The sequence below is a fragment of the Thalassophryne amazonica genome, chromosome 3, assembly GCF_902500255.1.
Source record: "Thalassophryne amazonica chromosome 3, fThaAma1.1, whole genome shotgun sequence".
Lineage (NCBI taxonomy): Eukaryota > Metazoa > Chordata > Actinopteri > Batrachoidiformes > Batrachoididae > Thalassophryne > Thalassophryne amazonica.
In genome coordinates, this window is record NC_047105.1 from 132905064 (window position 1) to 132911063 (window position 6000).

General features: G+C 48.9%; 1 protein-coding gene across 1 annotated transcript in view; it reads left to right on the plus strand.

The window, feature by feature from the left end:
* LOC117507641 (inositol 1,4,5-trisphosphate receptor type 1-like) overlaps nucleotides 1–6000 on the plus strand; it is a 535403-nt gene that overhangs the window by 332370 nt on the left and 197033 nt on the right. The gene's annotated exons all lie outside the window — the stretch shown is intronic.

A 6000-nucleotide genomic window follows, 5' to 3' on the forward strand; every position in this document is an offset into this window, starting at 1 on the left:
CGCGTTGTGTTGGAGTCACATGTTGAAGCGCTTTCTGATGGAGTCGCGTGTTGAACCGCATTCTGATGGAGTCGCGTGTTGAAGTGCGTTTTGATGGAATCGCGTGTTGAACCGCGTTTTGATGGAGTCACGTGTTGAACTGTGTTGTGATGGAGTCACGTGTTGAACCAGAAGTTGCATGTTGAACATGGCATTAGAGAACATAAAGAAGGAATCATATCCTTAAACCTAGTTACAGCGCTTTCTGAAAGACTTCTAGTGTAATGAAACTTATTCCCCACTGCTGGGTAGTCCATCAGAGTAAATGTAAATGTTATTAAGAAATGATCAGACAGAAGGGAGTTTTCAGGGAATACTGTTAAGTCTTCTATTTCCATACCATAAGTCAGAACAAGATCTAAGATATGATTAAAGTGGTGGGTGGACTCATTTACTTTTTGAGCAAAGCCAATAGAGTCTAATAATAGATTAAATGCAGTGTTGAGGCTGTCATTCTCAGCATCTGTGTGGATGTTAAAATCGCCCACTATAATTATCTTATCTGAGCTAAGCACTAAGTCAGACAAAAGGTCTGAAAATTCACAGAGAAACTCACAGTAACGACCAGGTGGACGATAGATAATAACAAATAAAACTGGTTTTTGGGACTTCCAATTTGGATGGACAAGACTAAGAGTCAAGCTTTCAAATGAATTAAAGCTCTGTCTGGGTTTTTGATTAATTAATAAGCTGGAATGGAAGATTGCTGCTAATCCTCCGCCCTGGCCCGTGCTACGAGCATTCTGACAGTTAGTGTGACTCGGGGGTGTTGACTCATTTAAACTAACATATTCATCCTGCTGTAACCAGGTTTCTGTAAGGCAGAATAAATCAATATGTTGATCAATTATTATATAATTTACCAACAGGGACTTAGAAGAGAGAGACCTAATGTTTAATAGACCACATTTAACTGTTTTAGTCTGTGGTGCAGTTGAAGGTGCTATATTATTTTTTCTTTTTGAATTTTTATGCTTAAATAGATTTTGCTGGTTATTGGTAGTCTGGGAGCAGGCACCGTCTCTACGGGGATGGGGTAATGAGGGGATGGCAGGGGGAGAGAAGCTGCAGAGAGGTGTGTAAGACTACAACTCTGCTTCCTGGTCCCAACCCCTGGATAGTCACGGTTTGGAGGATTTAAGAAAATTGGCCAGATTTCTAGAAATGAGAGCTGCTCCATCCAAAGTGGGATGGATGCCGTCTCTCCTAACAAGACCAGGTTTTCCCCAGAAGCTTTGCCAATTATCTATGAAGCCCACCTCATTTTTTGGACACCACTCAAACAGCCAGCAATTCAAGGAGAACATGCGGCTAAACATGTCACTCCCGGTCCGATTGGGGAGGGGCCCAGAGAAAACTACAGAGTCCGACATTGTTTTTGCAAAGTTACACACCGATTTAATGTTAATTTTAGTGACCTCCGATTGGCGTAACCGGGTGTCATTACTGCCGACGTGAATTACAATCTTACCAAATTTACGCTTAGCCTTAGCCAGCAGTTTCAAATTTCCTTCAGTGTCGCCTGCTCTGGCCCCCGGAAGACAATTGACTATGGTTGCTGGTGTCGCTAACTTCACATTTCGCAAAACAGAGTCGCCAATAACCAGAGTTTGATCCTCGGCGGGTGTGTCGTCGAGTGGGGAAAAACGGTTAGAGATGTGAACGGGTTGGCGGTGTACACGGGGCTTCTGTTTAGGGCTACGCTTCCTCCTCACAGTCACCCAGTCGGCCTGCTTTCCCGGCTGCTCGGGATCTGCCAGAGGGTAACTAACGGCGGCTAAGCTACCTTGGTCCGCACCGACTACAGGGGCCTGGCTAGCTGTAGAATTTTCCACGGTGCGGAGCCGAGTCTCCAATTCGCCCAGCCTGGCCTCCAAAGCTACGAATAAGCTACACTTATTACAAGTACCGTTACTGCTAAAGGAGGCCGAGGAATAACTAAACATTTCACACCCAGAGCAGAAAAGTGCGGGAGAGACAGGAGAAGCCGCCATGCTAAATCGGCTAAGAGCTAGTAGCTACGCTAAGCTAGCGGATTCCTAAAAACACGCAAAGTGAATAATGTGTAAATAATTTAGAGGTGATTCAGCAGAAGGAGTGCTTTAGTTAAGGCACGTAAAGATTACACTGGGAAACAAATCGTAATCTAGATAACTAGATCAATCTAACTGCGCAGATTAAACAGCTAACAGATACAGCAAAACACCGCAGTGCTCCGGAACAGGAAGTGATACAATACCGCAGTGAGAGCCAACCACCAGTAGAGGCAAGCAAGAGGAAGAAGACTCCGCCTTCTGATGGAGTCACGTGTTGAAGCTCGTTCTGATGGAGTCGCGTGTTGAAGCGCATTCTGATGGAGTTGCGTGTTGAACCGCGTTCTGATGGAGTCGCGTGTTGAACCGCGTTCTGATGGAGTCGCGTGTTGAACCGCGTTTTGATGGAGTCGCGTGTTGAAGCGTGTTGTGATGGAGTCCCGTGTTGAACCGCGTTGTGATGTAGTTGCATGTTGAACCGCATTCGTATAGAGTCACGTTTTGAACCCCGTTGTAATGGAGTTGCGTGTTGAAGCACGTTCTGATGGAGTTGCGTGTGGAACCGTATTGTGATGGAGTCACGTGTTGAACCACATTGTGATGGAGTCGCGTGTTGAACCGTATTGTGATGGAGTCGTGTGTTGAAGCGCGTTCTGATGGAGTCGTGTGTTGAAGCGTGTTGTGATGGAGTCGCGTGTTGAAGCGCGTTGTGATGGAGTCATGTGTTGAACTGTGTTGTGATGGAGTCGCGTGTTGAACCGCGTTGTGATGGAGTCGAGTGTTGAACCGCGTTCAGATTGGAGTCAAGTGTTGAACCGCGTTCAAATTGGAGTCATGTGTTGAACCACGTGATGGAGTCGTGTGTTGAACCGCATTGTGATGGAGTCACGTGTTGAACCACATTGTGATGGAGTTGTGTGTTGAAGCACGTTCTGATGGAGTCGCGTGTTGAACCGCGTTCTGATGGAGTCGCGTGTCGAAGCGCGTTCTGATGGAGTCGCGTGTCGAAGCGCGTTCTGATGGAGTCGCGTGTTGAAGCGCGTTCTGATGGAGTCGTGTGTTGAAACGCGTTCTGATGGAGTCTCGTGTTGAACTGTGTTGTGATGGAGACCCATGTTGAATCACATTCGTATAGAGTCGCGTGTTGAACCGCGTTGTGATGGAGTCGCGTGTTGAACCGCGTTGTGATGGAGTCGTGTGTTGAACCGCGTTGTGATGGAGTCGCGTGTTGAACCGCATTGTGATTGAGTCACGTGTTGAACCGCGTTCGTATGGAGTCGCGTGTTGAACCGCGTTGTGATGGTGTCGCATGTTGAATTGCATTCGTATAGAGTCAAGTGTTGAACCCCGTTGTGATGGAGTCGCGTGTTGAACCACGTTGTGATGGTCGCGTGTTGAACCATGTTGTGATGGAGTGGCGTGTTGAAGCGCGTTCTGATGGAGTTGCATGTTGAAGCGCGTTCTGATGGAGTCACGTGTTGAAGTGCTTTCTGATGGAGTCACGTGTTGAAGCGCGTTCTGATGGAGTCGCATGTTGAACCGCGTTGTAATGGAGTCGAGTGTTGAACCGCGTTGTGATGGAGTCATGTGTTGAAGCACGTTCTGATGGAGTCTCGTGTTGAGCTGCATGCTGATGGAGTCACGTGTTGAACCGCGTTCTGATGGAGTCACATGTTGAACCGCGTTGTGATGGAGTCACGTGTTGAACCGCGTTATGATGGAGTCGCATGTTGAAGCGCGTTCTGATGGAGTCAAGTGTTGAACCGCGTTGTGATGGAGTCACGTGTTGAAGCGCGTTCTGATGGAGTCACGTGTTGAACCGCATTGTGATGGAGTCACGTGTTGAACCGCGTTCTGATGGAGTCGCGTGTTGAACCGCGTTCTGATGGAGTCGCATGTTGAACCGCGTTCTGATGGAGTCGCATGTTGAACTGCATTGTGATGGAGTCGTGTGTTGAACCGTGTTCGGATGGAGTCGCGTGTTGAACCGCGTTGTGATGGAGTCACGTGTTGAACCGCGTTGTGATGGAGTCACGTGTTGAACCGCGTTGTGATGGAGTCACGTGTTGAAGCGCGTTCTGATGGAGTTGCGTGTTGAACCGCGTTCTGATGGTCGCGTGTTGAAGCGCGTTCTGATGGAGTCACGTGTTGAACCGCGTTGTGATGGAGTCGCGTGTTGAACCGCGTTCTGATGGAGTCACATGTTGAACTGCGTTCGGTTGGAGTCACGTGTTGAACCACGTTGTGATGGAGTCATGTGTTGAACCACGTTGTGATGGAGTCGTGTGGTGAACCCCGTTGTGATGGAGTCGTGTGATGAACCCCGTTGTGATGGATTTGCGTGTTGAACTGCATTGGATGGAGTCGCGTGTTGAGCCGCGCTCTGATGGAGTCGCGTGTTGATCCACGTTCTGATGGAGTCGCATGTTGAACCACGTTTTGATGGAGTTGCGTTTTGAACCGTGTTGTGATGCAGTCGCGTATTGCTTTACAATGTGGAGCGCCTTGGGGCAACTGTTTGTTGTGATTTGGCGCTATATAAAAAAAAAGTTGATTGAGTTGATTGATGGAGTCGCGTGTTGAAGCGCGTTCTGATGGAGTCGCGTGTTGAAGCTGGTTCTGATGGAGTCGAGTGTTGAATCGCGTTGTGATGGAGTCACATGTTGAATCGCATTCGTATAGAGTCACGTGATGAACCCCGTTGTGATGGAGTCGCGTGTTGAACCGCGTTGTGATGGAGTCGAGTGTTGAACCGCGTTGTGATGGAGTCATGTGTTGAAGCACGTTCTGATGGAGTCTCGTGTTGAGCTGCATGCTGATGGAGTCACGTGTTGAACCGCGTTCTGATGGAGTCACATGTTGAACCGCGTTGTGATGGAGTCACATGTTGAACCGCGTTATGATGGAGTCGCATGTTGAAGCGCGTTCTGATGGAGTCAAGTGTTGAACCGCGTTGTGATGGAGTCACGTGTTGAAGCGCGTTCTGATGGAGTCACGTGTTGAACCGCATTGTGATGGAGTCACGTGTTGAACCGCGTTCTGATGGAGTCGCGTGTTGAACCGCGTTCTGATGGAGTCGCATGTTGAACCGCGTTCTGATGGAGTCGCGTGTTGAACTGCATTGTGATGGAGTCGTGTGTTGAACCGTGTTCGGATGGAGTCGCGTGTTGAACCGCGTTGTGATGGAGTCACGTGTTGAACCGCGTTGTGATGGAGTCACGTGTTGAACCGCGTTGTGATGGAGTCACGTGTCGAAGCGCGTTCTGATGGAGTTGCGTGTTGAACCGCGTTCTGATGGTCGCGTGTTGAAGCGCGTTCTGATGGAGTCACGTGTTGAACCGCGTTGTGATGGAGTCGCGTGTTGAACCGCGTTCTGATGGAGTCACATGTTGAACTGCGTTCGGTTGGAGTCACGTGTTGAACCACGTTGTGATGGAGTCATGTGTTGAACCACGTTGTGATGGAGTCGTGTGGTGAACCCCGTTGTGATGGAGTCGTGTGATGAACCCCGTTGTGATGGATTTGCGTGTTGAACTGCATTGGATGGAGTCGCGTGTTGAGCCGCGCTCTGATGGAGTCGCGTGTTGATCCACGTTCTGATGGAGACGTGTGTTGAAGTGCGTTCTGATGGAGTCGTGTGTTGAAGCGTGTTGTGATGGAGTCGCGTGTTGAAGCGCGTTGTGATGGAGTCATGTGTTGAACTGTGTTGTGATGGAGTCGCGTGTTGAACCGCGTTGTGATGGAGTCGAGTGTTGAACCGCGTTCAGATTGGAGTCAAGTGTTGAACCGCGTTCAAATTGGAGTCATGTGTTGAACCACGTGATGGAGTCGTGTGTTGAACCGCATTGTGATGGAGTCACGTGTTGAACCACATTGTGATGGAGTTGTGTGTTGAAGCACGTTCTGATGGAGTCGCGTGTTGAACCGC